The sequence below is a fragment of the Coturnix japonica genome, chromosome 2, assembly GCF_001577835.2.
Source record: "Coturnix japonica isolate 7356 chromosome 2, Coturnix japonica 2.1, whole genome shotgun sequence".
Classification (NCBI taxonomy): Eukaryota; Metazoa; Chordata; class Aves; order Galliformes; family Phasianidae; genus Coturnix; species Coturnix japonica.
The window spans coordinates 62267120-62282869 of record NC_029517.1 but is presented as its reverse complement, the minus strand read 5'-3'; the positions used below and the strand labels follow the sequence as shown (position 1 = coordinate 62282869).

The 15750-nt window shown below is 39.3% G+C and overlaps 1 protein-coding gene across 2 annotated transcripts in view; it reads left to right on the top strand.

Annotated features, from left to right (window-relative positions):
* Positions 1-15750, top strand: part of CDH20 (cadherin 20) — a 110787-nt gene that overhangs the window by 51295 nt on the left and 43742 nt on the right. Inside the window, exon 2 of one of the 2 annotated variants that reach the window (XM_015854639.2) lies at positions 10955-11090. The exons of the other annotated variant lie outside the window; for it this stretch is intronic. The gene's annotated coding sequence lies outside the window, so the exon portion shown is untranslated. The remainder of the gene's footprint in view (positions 1-10954; positions 11091-15750) is intronic. 2 annotated transcript variants of the gene reach the window in all.

Below are 15750 nucleotides of genomic sequence, written 5' to 3'. Positions count from 1 at the left end.
TAACAGAGAGGATCAAGGTGACTATCCTGATTGGCAGGTATAACCTCATAACAAATAGTGGTTCTTTCCCTGCTGAACTTGCACTCACACAATGATAGACAGACTGTATCTCAGGCATGTCATCTTTTCATGGCAATAATTGCAGTTACAACCTACAGTGTTCCTGCTATATTTCATTTCAGATTTTAATTGCACACTATCATTCTCATTCCAAATTAAGATCTCGGGGCATATTTTAAACTGTAAATACACATTAAAAAGATGACATTTATTACACAACTGCTCAAGCAACATGTATGTGGCACATTAAAATAGCAGATATATTTGTAGAGAAGTTGATACACAAAGTTGCTGTGGAAAAAGAAGTCCTTTGGGTATATCACATATAATCCTCTTCCTTATCTGCTATAACATCTTCTCTGTCAAACAGAGTTGAAATTGGCTAAATGGATTCCAATTGTATTAGATGAGGACTGACAGGCAGTAAGAAATGACTGTACACCCTTTTCTTTGGGAAATCCAACTAAAATCCTTTATTCTCAAGGTTGACTATACAAGTGTTATTACTCCCAGCAACATGGTATGATTTACAGCTGTATTTTTAAGCTGCAAAGCTACAAGGGAAAAAGTGAGGCTACACAGATGTTTTCTGAGACTGTCCTCTTGCTAGCAGAAGAAGCCCTGGGCATCCCTGAGCCCTCTGAACATCTGCAGAGCCTCAGGAGGTTACATATGGGCATAATGGGTGCCAGCAAATATTGCGTGCCATCCTTAGAATCAAATGTCAGTGTCCCCATTGCACTGTAAGCCACGTGAATCCTGAGAAGCAGAAGAAAGGAACATTTATTTGCACTGAAAGGGTGCTAAGTGTTTAGAAGTCCAGCGGAAGGTGCAAGAGCATGGTTTAAAAGTGACAGGACAAGGGAGAATGGATTTAAACTAAAAGAAAGGAAATTCAAGTTAGATGTTAGCAAGAAATCTTTCATTCAGAGGACAGTGAGGCCCTGGCACAGCTGCCCAGAGAAGCTGTGGTGCCCCATCCCTGGAGGTGCTCAAGGCCAGGTTGGATGGGGCCCTGGGCAGCTGAGTTGGTGGTGGCAGCCCTGACCATGGCAGGGGTTTGGGATTGGTGGGCTTTGAGGTCCCTTCCAACCTGAGCCCTTCTGTGATTCTATTCTATGATTTGAAAAATAAAAATTAAATTAAATTTTAAAAAAAGAAAAAAAACAAAACTCATCTTTCTTGGAGTGAAAATTGAAGGGAGGTTTGAAGACACCCAAGGACAAGCTGCAACGTGCTGCTTAAGTGAGATGATAATGAGGCAGAACTGCTCCCAGAGAGCAGAGATTAGGCCAGAACCTCCTTGGTCAAAGACAAGGGTAGTGGTTCAGACCACTAATATTTTGTCTGTGCAGAACAGACAAACTTGGTACTGGTTAACCTTTCATTTTTCTCTCACTCTGTCTATCCCAATCACCACATACTATCCAACAGTAAAGAAAAAACATACAAACAAAAAACAAAGCAAAACAAACAAACAAAAAACCTTGATTTCATTTCTTAAGGGTAGCCTGGAACAAAGTTTTTATTTCAACTGAAAATTAGTCCCAAATTATATCTGTTATATGATAGGAAATTGATGTTTTCCAGTCATGTTAAGTGGTGACTTACCCTACTAAGGTACATGATAACTTTTTTGCAGCCAAATTGTCTGCTTTGTCTAAAAGCTGAGAGCTGAGGGGCCTTGAACAAGAACATAAATACTGTTCCAAATATCTAATTTCAAACAGCTTTTGGCATGTTATTCTAGTGCTTGTGCTCAAGCTTCAGTAGTACTGAAGATGTTTTTGTGGTCTTCTGGCTTATGTTTCAATAGATATTGTTGAAATTCATGCAGTGTTCATTATTAGTGATTATTCCTTACTGGGAACACTTGTTGATTGAGCCTTTCTCCTGCACTAGTAATAGGTGGTTGTTTGGTGCTGATTTAATGATGCATAGCATCTTATCTCCTGCTGAGACCGGAGCTCACAAGAACTGCCAGGATGTGCCTGTTGAGAAGTTAACATGGGCTGCATATTTCATGTGCTGCTGAGGCGTGCAGCCAGGCTGGGTAGTGATCAAACCCCAGAAGATGCACTATCTCCAGTTTTCCCATGTAACAAAAAACTTGTCATCTGTTGACATAAAAGACTGAGATAACTGCTCCGTGACCCCATATAGTTCTTCAGTCTGGACAGATGAGACAAATCTAAATAATTGAGAATGAGCTCCTCTGATTTTCATCATGTTAATGCAATGCCACATCCAAAACATAAAACAGTTTTGAAGTTACTGTGTTTAGCTGTGGCTTGTAGTATTGATTGTAATTTCCAGTCCAGACAAAAAGAAAACGCTAGTATAGTTGGAATTATTATACAGGGTCACCTAGATAGGGTCTCCCAGCTCACCTGCAGCAGCTTTGTGCTCTGCCTTTCAAACCATGCATATTTTGGAAACTACTGTTTCCTGCTTACTGGAAACTAGTACTTGGCAGCTCTTGGTTGGATGAGAGTTCACAGCATGGGATATGCACCCTGGATGAACTCTCTGACTTGGACAGGGAGCTGTGTTTGCCAATTCACACCCCAGGACAGAATTTGCCACAAGTGTCCCAGCACTGACTCCTTCCTCCAAGCAGCAGCCGGATCACCGTTCCCCTCTAAGCTCTTCTTCATGGGCAGTGACTAAATTACAGTAAAATGTTTTACCTGATGTTAAGCTAACTAAAAGTAAATGTTATGTACATCTAGGTACACACACACATTCACAGACACATTTCATCTGGTGACAGGATCACATCCATCACCGTATCTCACCTCAGTGCCTTGCAGCCTGTAGCCCAGGGTCTCACTTCATCCTTGTTCTTTTTAGTCCCGCAAGGAAAGAAAATTCCGGCATGAATATGGTTTTACTGAGTGGAAAGCTACTTGCTGCCTCCTGTTCAGAACTGGAGACAGACACTGTTTACTCTGTTGTGATTACCACTGTAAAAGATTCTGTTTTACAGCTTAATCTTATTTCCTTTTAATAGCATCTGTTGGCAGAATTTAGAAAAAGTGAAACAACAGGAGACCACTCACCATCTCATTCATAACAATATAATACCAAAGCTTCTTTATTGCTGTTCCTATTTAGAGAGACTGCAGTTTGCATTGAATTTACCTGAGATTCACAACTTCATTTCCAGCTAACTATCTGATTTTTAGTGCTTTTTTTCCTTTAAAGCTTTATTTGTTAATGCATTTTTCTACAATTATACCATGATCACTCCTAAGTGCACAGTTTACATTGAACAGAGCCATTAAGCATTACTGCCGGGAGTCGGTTGTTTCACATGGTTGTGAAGAGATCTTTGTGTTTAGACCCAAAACAGCTTTGCAGGGCAAAAATATATTTAGCTACAGGAATCTCCAGTTGCTATTTTTGTTGACGTCAGTAGTTAATAGGCTGGACAGCCTACAGGGTAATTTTGCAGACAGCATTAAGCAGTTCTGTGCTCAGCAGAGATTTCAGCATCCTTGCTGTGCATATACAGCATATGTGTGCTGTAGTGGTGGCTTTGAATCGTGCTTGATCTGATGCAGGGGCTTCGTGGTTCTCTAGAAGCTATCAACAGTGTCTTTTTCCTTTACTTCTCTAAATTCATCCCCAGGTGAGGAAGGGATTTTATATTCACAAAACCTTGTTTCTACCTCTCTGGTAAAGATCTTAGCCAAGTTTGAATAATAAAAATAAAATCAAATTAAAAAAACCTATAGCTCTTTAACTACATGTTTACAGCTCAGGTGGGTGCATTATCATTTGAGGAAAGCATTAGTATGTGTAACATTAGTGATGAATAATTAACGTACAGTTATAACACCTTTCATCTTTATGGATTTTTTTTATGGGCTACAATCATTGAATTTTCTCCATATTTCTCCATTCCATTATCTGGAATAAGATAGAACAGCAGTTAGAGTCTGTATGCTCTCAAATGGTCCAGGAACCAAAGATGGCTGCTACACACAGAGGAAACAACAGCGGATTTAGCTATGCAGAAAATTCTAGCAGGAAGCAGGCATCTAGTGATAGAGCTTAGCAGTGTGTCTTGCACATGTGATTAGCTGGATGAGAATTTGGAAAGGACACACAAGACTTCACTGCTGCCCTTGTTGAAAGGACTGCTGCATCTTTTAAAGCCTCAGAGTCCTATTCAGAAGAAAGAACATACCATCTGCAGAATTAGCAAGAAATATCTGTGACAAGTGGGTGTTCCTTGGAGGTTTCCCAGTCATGACATTGTGCAGCCCTTTCCTAGCTTTAAAGTGGCCAGGAATCATAATATGATATGACATGAGTGCTTAAAAGCTGCCACAGGATACATCCAGGAAGGGTTCTGTTTCTATTTGGGCATTAAAGTTTGCCAAATCAGGAAAAAAAGAATTGTTATGAAGAAAGAAACGTGAATGGCCACAGTGGCCTTCAGAGAACTCTGTGCACTGAGCATGAGGTCAGCAGACATGAGACTGCCAAGGTCTTCAACAGGCAGGAAAGTTAGATTGTCTAATCAAAAGAAAGACAAGCTTGTTTGGTCCAGTGTTCAAAAATAAGCAATTCAGGCTGCAGAGGGAAAAGCTATTTTGGATCCATTTGCAATTGAGGCCAGTCGAAAGCCTGATGTATTAAGCATTTGCAGAGCAGTTGGCAGGGTAGTGAACACGTTGGTCCTCAGGCCCCACCAAAGCCACAAAGGTCAGGCAGCAGTCGATGAGCATCCAGAATGCCGTAATGTTGTCCTTGCTACATTAGAAGCCTTTGACAGCCACGGGGAAGTGATAAAGGACCAACAGACTTCAGTTCTGCAAGGTAAACATGGATGGCTTTAGAAAACTTTGTTCACTCACAGCCTTGTAGCCAGATGAAATCTTGTGCTTTTTGAAGTCATTGGTTTTGTTCCCATTTGGTGCAGCAGGCCGGGCAGACTGAGTGCCACGACAAGCAAAGTCAGACTTGTGTTCCTGAAGCTTTGGCAAGAGGTCTGTCCTGGTCAGGTGAATAGATGTCCATGCCTCAGAGAGCATGTCTCATTCTTCACTGTATATTGACTTCAAAGGTCAACCCCAAATTCACCCTAGAATGCAATTACTTTCAGATCTTTGTTTTTCTGCAAAAAAAAATTACTTGCTATGAATGCATTTCCCTATTTATGAAGAGAAAGGTCACATTCATCCTATATTCAGATTTCTCCAGCATGGCACTAATTAAAGCCAGTGACAATCTAGCCCATTTTATAGACACTAAATCCCCTTCACTGACTCCTCCTAAGTAAGGAAGGTTTCCTGAATATAAACAATGATGTCTGAAATTGATCCTAAAACCTCAGTTCTTATTTTGTTTGCAGGAATGTATGTTTTATTGACTTCGCTGTGTTTTCAAGAGGGAAGCAGAAGCTAATTTGCATAGGGTTCTAAAAATACCCATTTCCAATGTAAGCATTTGCCCACTGGATGGTGACTGACCATTACCTGCCTTGATTGAAAAGAACTGCTAGAAACAAGAGTGTGTGGGGCTAAAATAGTGCAGAGTATCTGAGGTGTGTGCTTCTGAAGTAGTTGAATTTGTGGGCTTATGACTGTTAAAAAGTCAATTCAGAATGGATTTGTCGTTGCAGATTTGCTGACTGTTCATAGTTTTTAGAAATTAAAATCACACTGTAAAACTTCCACATTTCTTTCTTCCTTTTTTTTCTTTTCTTTTTTATGGAGAACCTAATGGAAAATGAAGCTGTTAAGTATTTTTCCATAGTTTCCTCCAGAGATCTTTAAAAATGATCTAAAATTACGACGTCTTTTTAAGTAATTAGTTCAGTTATGGGCTGTTTAAGAAACAAAATTGCTTGTCTAAGATAAGTTAGAGAAGTTATCAAGGTCAAAAAGCCATTCTCGGGTCTGACATTACAAACTGAAAGCATGACTTTGCATTTTATTTTTTTTTCAATCCCTCTGATATTCCATGATAATTTCCCTCCTTTTATTATGTTTTTGCTTTTGATGTTTGATGTTAGAGTGAGATCATCTTTGTAAACGACAGTAGCCAAATTCTAGTGCTTTGTTGAGCAAGCCTAACTCTTGTCCTGAGTTCTATGCCAAATATCATTTAGAATAATTTAGGTTGGAAGAGACCAGCAAATACAACCATCAACCTAACACTACCAGGTCCACCACTGCACCACATCCCTGAGCACCATGTCCACACATCTTTTATGTACTTCCAGGGATGGCTACTGCAGTGCTTCCCTGGCCATGATACTGAAGAGGATCTCTAAAGAGTATAAATTGATCTGGCCTCAAATCAACGTTGTAACCTGTGCCATACTGCTATTAGTTACAATTGTAAATGCTCTTCAAAGTTCATAAAATCTCTATAATGTAGACCCTTCACTTCCTTGTTCCCCCCCAGAGAAATAATCCAAATGAAAAATTTATGTCATAATAATCTTAGTAAATTTGATATGGTTCTTGAGTTGGTCTACTTCGTCTTCTGGGTTTTTAGCCATTTTGTTCAACTATAGGTATAAGTATGTAACCATGTCACAGTTTGAAGAGTTAATCTCGTAGCACCCCTTCATCCCCTTGAGAGAAGCTGGGGGAAGGAAGAGGAAGAAACCCAATTGAGATAGGAGAAACTAATTTATTAAAAGGAATGTGAGATAATACAGAATAATTAAGAATAATAAATCAAATGAGCCAAAAAGTAATCATAGGAGAGAGAAAGAGAGTCAGTATGAGTCTTTATTGGCAGGCCCTGCACGGCTGGCCTTCTAGAAAAGATGAGAGAGCTTCCCCCTCACCTGGAATTGGGAAATCACATCTCCCAGAGCCAGAACTCACATGAAGTAGCTGAGTCTGCTAGAAGCACAGCACATGAGAAATGCACCCAGCACTGTGCTTAAGCATCAGACAGCCTGCTGCATGATGCCATGATATGGAATACTGATAAAACAAGGACACCGCGGTTTCAAATTCTCTGCTGTTCCCTATTTTGCAAAAATGACTAGTGATTTTGGCATCTTCTCATTGCTCATGTGAGATGAAATACTGATACTATATTATTCCTGCTTTGTAAATGAGGAACTGAGTCACAGAGGCCATTGTTTTTGCATGCCCTATTATAAGCTGCTTCAAATTTTTTTTTGTATTTTATATTTAGAATCCGTGTTTCATAAGCAGCAAATGGCCAGAGGTTTGGCAGATTATATGAGGGAGTGATAAATCTTAAACCCAGTAAATGTAGGACAGTTAGGAGATGCCTGATAAAAGATTGGGTTAAAGGACAGTAGTTATACCCTCTCATCTAACCACATCTTCCAAATCTGCTATAGATGATGTAGAGGCTTTACAATGCAGTCTCTCTCTCTTTGCTCTCAGAAGAGAACCTTGTTTTTGCTCATCAAATTACCCCATCGCACCTCTTTCCACATTCATTCTTCAGTCCCTTTTTCTGCACCACACCAACCTTCAATTTACTCCCTATCTTCTTATTGCCTTTAGGTCTTATAGGTCCTAGTGTTTGCCTCTTCTGTTTCAGCTTAACTTCTACCCTGGCACAGTCACACATCAGGTCAGTGGTTGAGGACGCCCAGGGAGGTTCTCTACGTGAATAGTTGCTGAATAGTTCAGAGAGTAAAATAGAAGGAAACTTAATGTTGAGTACTGCTGGTTTTGTTGTGTTTTTTTTTTTTTCCACATTAATTTCTCATTGACTGTGAGAACTGGACAGCCTGATTGAGGGGGAGTGGTTAATGAGAAGTTAGTTTACAGTGAATGATGTTTTTTCAGAGCTTGACAGACAACAGTATGCTGAAAAGTGTTGGACATACTCTCATGTGATAGCAGTAATCATGCTGGTCAAGAGAAGATGCTAATATTTCTCACTAACATTCAGCAGCCCCAAAAATTAAAAGTCCCTTTCAAATCTGATGGTTCACATATCTCTCTGTCAGACACTGACAAAGAATTCATTTCCACTGCATGGCTTTGAGTGTATCTTTGCCTGGAGAAAGCACTTTGAACTCACTTTATCTCGTCTGCAAAAAAAGATGACAGCTCATTGCTATAGAAAATCTGTGTCTGATAACTATATTATCTCTTAAAACACTCTTTTCAGCCCCAGACAGCCAAATGCTCACCACAGAGGCAAAACAGAACTCTCCTCATTACTTTGGTTCTCTGTAAGCGTTAATTCTGCACTTCATGACACTTGCCCGTAGACTAAGGCACACAGTGGGCCTGCTGGGAGAGACTGTGTAGGGAGTATAAGGGGGAATATCAGAACTTCTTATGCACTTCTTGTCTTTTTTTTCTCAAGGTACGCCATGTCTGTCTTTGTACACACAACATTCCATTCTGCTTTTCTGGGCACCCCAGTCCACATAAGTATGACCAGAAATACTCCTTTTCTTAATTCTGCCTGCCACAATGGGGATTATAAGGGCTGTTGTTAATCTCCAACTCATTTTTTATTTGTCAGATCAGAAGGATTGTCTGGGTCCATGGAGCACATCACCACCCTACTCCTCAAAGCAGTGTCCTGCCACTGCTGACTGCAACATGACTTCACACAAGCTGTATCCAATCTATTTGTACACTGCATTGTCACCTGCTAAAATTGGTCTTGTTCCTCAGTTCCCTCCATTTTCAAGCTGAAAGGAGAGAGGAATAGATAAGCCTCAGTTTAATTTGTTCTGGCAATTATTGGAAGTCTCCCACAGAGAGAGTAGCCCTTGCCTATCGGTGCAGAATGACTTACAAGCCATACAGGCCCAGACAAAAGGAGACCCTGCTTTTCTGCAAGGCTATTCACGCATGTTAGACATATTGGTGGAGGAACCGGCCTATTCGAATCTTAATGGGGAAAAAAGAGAGAGAAGAACATTAGGGAAAAAAAAAGAAAAGAAAATAAAAGAAAAAGGAATAAAAGGAAAAGGATAAAAACTATAAAGTGAGAGCTGGCATTGAGGGCTTGAAAACAAACTGAACTGGTGATGAAAGGGGGAAAGGAGGAGAAAACAGATTTGACTACCTAGTCTGATAGATAACTACACTGCTGCTGTTTGTGTTTCAGAAGTAACAGAATAGTGCCGTTAGTGCAGATAAAGGTTACAATAAGATTGATTTTGAAACGTGAATTGGGGATGTGCGTTTTGGAGCCGGGATACAAGCTAAGCTGCTTTTTTTCTCTCCCTTTCTCTCCCTCTCTTCTTCTCCCTCTATTTTGCAAATCAGGATTCAGCATTAATTCAACCCAAATGAAAGAGTTAGGATAAAAAAAAAAAAAACCCTTTGAGAAGCATTTTAAAATACAATTTCCTGCAAAATGAATGTGTAAGTTTATTAAAAAGAAAAAAAGAAAAAGCAACGTACTAGTCAAAAGGTGAAAGAAATATATTACATGATTATGGAGGAAAAAAGAGGTTATTTAAGGAATAGCTGAAATGGCAGTTCCTTTAAAATTGTGGTGTGGGTGCTGTTGAAATGCAATGACAGTGGCAACTTTTCTCTAAGGCTTTTCCTTACACTCTGCTCCTGAGAAGAGGGAAGAAGTGTTTGTGGAGCAAATCACTTTAAATTCCAGGTAGATTTCTTTTTTTCCCCCCTGCCTCTCAATTAATTTTGTCAATTTATCCCTTTAACAGTAACTTAATGGTAATTCTCACGGCCAGTTGGCTTGTCTACACTGAAAATAGCTATCAGAATGAAATGTCATACTTTGGTCATTGACATCCCAGGAATTTCTTATTGCTTTAATTATTTGTTACAGAAGAAGAGCTGCAATGTTAACCAAGGAAATAACAGACCCCCCTTGTTTTTAAAGGAATTGCTGGGACTGATCCAAAGCTCACTGCATTGATTGAAAATGCTGGATTTGGAGCTGATGCATCGTTTATAGGGATTATAACCCCTGCCGTTGTTGTTGTCTGCAAGAGAAATTTAAGAACATACAACACTAATGAAAATCTGCCTTCTTTTTGTTAATGGTGATTTCTTTGAGGAAAGATTAAAGATTTTCTGACTGATCAATGCTTCAGTTACACAAGTTGAAAGTAAATTTTAGAACAAAAATATGCTGCCAGATAGTTAGAAGATGTGTGTGTCTTTCTAGGGAAATTAGTTCTTACTGCAATTAGTGGCCATTGTGTCTGAGCATCAATAGCCTGGGGCAAACATAATAAAGCAGTTCCTAACTGTTGGTAATGACAGATTTCTCAGGGATTATTACTTAATTAACGATAATTTGAAAGGATGGTTCAGCTGAGATGAAGTGTTCATTTATATGGCATATCTAAACAACACAGATCAAAAGAGCACGTAGTCTGTTAAAGTTTCTCTTGGTCTTTTGGTTTCATTTTTGTATGTCTGCTTGCCTGCCTACATAAAATATTATTTTTGCATCTGAGCAGCTTTCTTTGTAGGTCCATATAGCAGTAATTGGTTCCCCTTTGGATATAAATGCATTGTTTTATCGTCATACTGCGTCTTCTGGGTCTATGCAGATGATGATTTTAATTAGAAATGCTAACTTGATCAGGAAAATACCTCCCACACCCACGCTTTCCATCCTCCCCACACCAGAATGGGGCAACTGTTTCCCCAACACATGCATTATTCATTCCCAGCTACCTCGACATGAAATGTTTGCTATTGTTCCCACCATCCACCCACGTAGCTTATGTTCTCTCAGCATCTTTTTGAGTGAGTGGCTTCTGTATACCTCATCTCATGGATTACTGGCCTCATTCACATATTAGTGCATCAGTTGAGAAAGAGGCTAGATCTTCAGACAAAGGCTGTTCTGATTGGTTTGGGGTGATGTCTTTTTTTTTCCTTGAAAATTACCACATACTATAATACAAATGAAACTTTTTCTTTAGAGCCGATTGTGTTAAAGAGAACAAAGCTGCCGAAGTGCCTGTTGTGCTGCCCAGGAGCATACGAGGGAAAAGCAGTGATAAGCTGAGCTGCCATAGCAAATGACAGGAGCACAGAGTAGTACAAACACAGTGAAAGGTATGTTGTAATGCTACTGTTTCTTTTTCTCTTTGCTATAACATGCACTTTCTGTAGAGCTTCTTGTTGAATATGATGGATTGATTGAAAACTGAGAAGTTCTAGAAAGCCTTGTATTTTTGTGTTGGTAAGAAACAAATGCATCTGCCGTGTTCTCCAGGATCTAGACAAGTTGTCTAAAACAGTTATTGAGAAGTATTAAGTAGCTGTCTATTGCAGTCATTGGTATCCATATAAAAAGCTCAGGAATAATTCCATTATTTGCTCCTCAAAAGTCTGTTCAAGGAGGCTCTAATTTTAAACCCATGAATTACTTAGGAGTGACAGTGACAGTGACATGGGCGTCTTATTCTTAAACAAGTTGTAAAAGTCTTCTAATTGAAAAGTTGATTTGTAAAATAGGCATTAGACCCATACATTTCTATTGGTGCTTTCAGAAAATTCCTGTTCAAAGAGCTAATCCGCCTGTCTTGACTGTCTAGTTGGAAGCTTGTATTTGGAAGTAGATTAGAATTGCACTTGTAGAGAGCTCTGACTTGTGCAGTGGATCAAGATTGATTACAGTGACACCAGATTTCACTTTTATTTCAGTAGAATTTAAAGATTTCTTTAGTTCACATAACATCAAAGGTGTCCTTCTAAATAAATATCTTGCAGTGCTCTATCTTAGGGCATATTTTATTATGTACAATATAATCAGATTGATATGGTATTGCGTCAGAAACAGCACATGCTGTTTTGAAATGTGCCTTGTGGGAAAACAAAATAGGGAATAAATAACAATATATGTGTTTGAAAAGAACAGTTAGAGTGAATGAAGCTCAGTTATGCTAATTAATAGCATTGGACAGGCGCTACAGCTACTCTTGGAATACTGAATGAGTGTTAAACCAGAAATCAAAAGTTTTATCATCCTTGACATATTTCTTTCCAAATCACTGTACACATTTCTTGTAGTTTATTCAATTTCCCTTCATAGCAGGATGATTAGGGACTACAGCTACAGGCCGCACTCACTGAAATTAGTAGAGTTGAGGACTGTCATCAGACAAAGTCTTCTGTGTCCTTTAAGGAAAGTCGCAGCAACAGGTGAAGACCTTCACAAGCAGAAGAGCAGGATTCCTTCACACAAGGAAATTTGCACTTCCCCCATGTGCAGCAGGACAAGGAGCAGTAATTGTTCTGTTTAGTCAAAGCCACTTCTTCAGATGCCTATCCACCTCCCTGCCCCACATGTTGTGGTGACACTGTCACAGGGGGACCAAGATCTCCATAGACCAGAGTATGGTGCTTGCCCTCTGCCCAGGGCAGTGGCAAGAGAGTTCCTATCAAAATAGCTATGGAAGGGGTTCTTCTGAGAGCCTGTTCCCTCTGGGGCAGGTGGAAGATGCAAGGATCACAGAGGGTGCCATAGACAAAGCAAGGAACAAGCAGAAAACCCTGTTCCAGCTTTGAACAGTGTTGCTTGAGACTGACACTGCAGAAATGGGATAGCCCAGACTGCTGTGTCTCCATGTCACACCAGCAGCCTGCAATGCTTTCTCTATTCAGGTTTTGCAAGATAGCTCTCTCCTACTTATATATTCCTAGAAATGCAAGTTTTCACTGTGGCTTCCTAAGCCAGTCACATTCATTGGTTTATTACTCCACCTTCAATATTTATCTAAAAATTAGCAACAACAGATCTTAATAAAAGCTGGTAATTTCTTCAGTGTGACTGAAACTCTGGACTTAAAGGTGACCTGGGACTGTTCAAGTAGTTGTGGATGTGAGCTGCATGAGTTGGGTTTGACCTTCTTAGGATCACAAAACTATGCGTATTCATGAGTATGTCATATCCTCTAGGGAAAATGGACACCATGCATTCCATAAGTGTCATATTATATTGCATTATATTACTTTTAAAGTATATTTTATTATATTATATTATACCCTTTTATTTTAGGCGAATGAAATATTGATTAAGAAATCCAGTCCTCTCCTATTATGCAAGTGGAGATCATTCTGACATTAAAAAGCAGAAAATTTCATTTAATCTCTATTTTGCTTATTATCATGTGATTGGCAGGAAAAGTATTTCTTGGAGGAAAGATGTTTTAGTGGCTGGAGAAGATGTGATAGATTTTTGACAGGTAATGCTATGAATTTATATTGCACTTCCATCCCAAAGTATGTCACAGTTACATAAATAGCACCTGAATATAATTTTCATTTCTTCAAACCTATTTTGTGCCTGCAATTATTCATTGTTGCTAATGAGACAGTTAATAGGCTAATGGTCATAAATGATATAATATAAACATTTAACTCCACCATCTGAATGTCAAAGCTGCCTATAAAGTATGCAGTTAGGAACTGTAATTCTTTTCTGTGCCTGTGCAGAACCTGAGGTCATATCTTCATGTTTCCATTCACCTGAGTATGCTGACTGGTGCAGATGAGCAAAGCAAGTGAGATTTGTCCTGTGTGAAGTCTGTACAAGTGTAGAGGCTAGGCCAGAGTCCATTAGGGAAAATACAGTCTTAGGCACAGAAAAGCACTGTTCTTGCTTTTGAAATATGCACATCCAAGGTTGAATGCAATAATGTGGAGTGTTGTTGTAATGCTGTATAGGCCAGAAGTGAATCAATGCCAGCTGTAAGTGAATTTGGACAAACAGAAAAGTAAGCTTACAGGAGGTGAGAAAGAACATACACTATTACTGTAAGTTACGATCATTTTTTAAAGGCAGAAATAGCTACAGTCTTCTATGCCTGAGCTAATGCAAAGTCTGCATTACTCAGTGTGTCCCCCGATGTTGTACAAGTTATGATGGAGTCACTGGGACTCAAACTTTGTTTTACTGGGAATGTGTTGTACTTACCAGGAAGGATCAGTTAATTATTTTCACTTGGATACTTAGTGAAACTTACTCTGAGATGGGAATCAATAAGAAAAGTGTGTGGGTAGTTTTTCTTACATTTGGAAGGCAGTGGGGAAGAATGGTCTTACAAGCTATAGGGAGTTCTGCCTAGCTACCATTTTTATATTAACTTGAGCTTTCATAAAGCTTCAGTTAACACATACAGAAACAGAAGCTCCTTCTGAATCAATACAACATCACTTGATCATTTGATGAAATAAAATTACAGCCTTTGTGCAGTTATAGGGATTGCAGAATACTCTATTACACAAAAATAGAGAGAATGAGGGTACAACCTCAGAGATAATCTAAAAACAAATAAATAAATAAATAAAGGATATTTTGACATACAAGACTCTGGGTCTAATCTACTTGTCATCAAAACACTGCTGTTACAGAAGTGGGAGCAGAGTGCTGTTGGGGTGGATGCACTGTTCCCAGACAGCCCCGCAGCACAGCAGTTGTTCACATATGCTTAAAAGTATCAGCCACTACCACTAAACAAGACTGACTGGTTTATTTGAGCACTAGCACAGTAGAGGCAATTCAGAGCACATGTGGATTCAGTGTAACAGGAGGAAGCAAAAGGGTGAAAAGACCCAAGGGAATGATAGAAGACTGAGACAAAATGAGTACTCACTTGTGTTGTTTGTTTATTTTTACATTGTAATATGTGACTTTATATGTTTTGGGATCATAGAAATATAGGAATTTCCTAACTTCCTTCTGTGTTTTGCTTATGGTACAAGATCAAACTCACCAGAACAGGAGCTGTGGCACACTGCTTTTCTGTGCTGAGGATGCCAGTATAAGTGTTTCACATACACAACACACGCAAGACACATGGTACACTGTTAATACAATGAGAGCAGCATTTTCCTTGTTCACCACAACCCATGCATTGAGGCTCTGGCTCCTATTTGGTTTGTAGTCAGCTCTTTTCTTACAATGCTGATTCCTAGGCTATTATTCACTTCCATATTCCCGGGCATTTGATTTAGCAATTCTAAGGCTTGTGTTTTCAATTTGCCCTTATTGAATTTTCTCATATTGATTTCTTACCCTTTCTTCAGTTTATCAGGATCATTTTTAAGTCTAACCCCATCTTCCCGAGTGTTTGCAGCCTCTCCCAGCCTGATGTCATCCTCACATTTTACAACTGTCCTGCATCATCCGAGATGTTAGTATAAATACTTAGTATAAATGAATAGTCCTGGACAAGAAACAAAGTCTGGTATGGTCATTTGTTGTTGTCTCCCATTAGCTGAGACGCTGAGCCATGGATAGCTACTCTTTGAGTTCTTTTCCAGTCTGTCTTATTTCACCTGGGCCATATTGCCCGTCTTGCTTTTGACAATGAATTGTAGAGCTTTGTAAAATATCTTACAGAAGTCAAAATGTGTTTTGTTTGTCTCGTCTTGCATCTATTAGGCTAACTGTCTTAACAAAGCGAGGGAGATCAGGTTGTTGCCAACGTGCTCTTCATAAATCCATATTCACTGTTCCTTACCACCCTGCTATCCTCTAGATACTAAAAAGCTGGTTGGTTGTTCCAGTAAATTTCCTGGTACTGAACTTAAGCTGAAGGATCTGTAATTAACTGTTGACACCCCAGCAAGCCCATTCCTCTCACCTTACTTTAAATGTAGATTTTTATTTCTCTCAGTCCTCTAGGAACTCACTCATCTTCTATAAGCATATGAAGATAATCACTAATGTTTTGGCTATTGCTCCAGCTTGTTTCTAAGTAACTAGGGA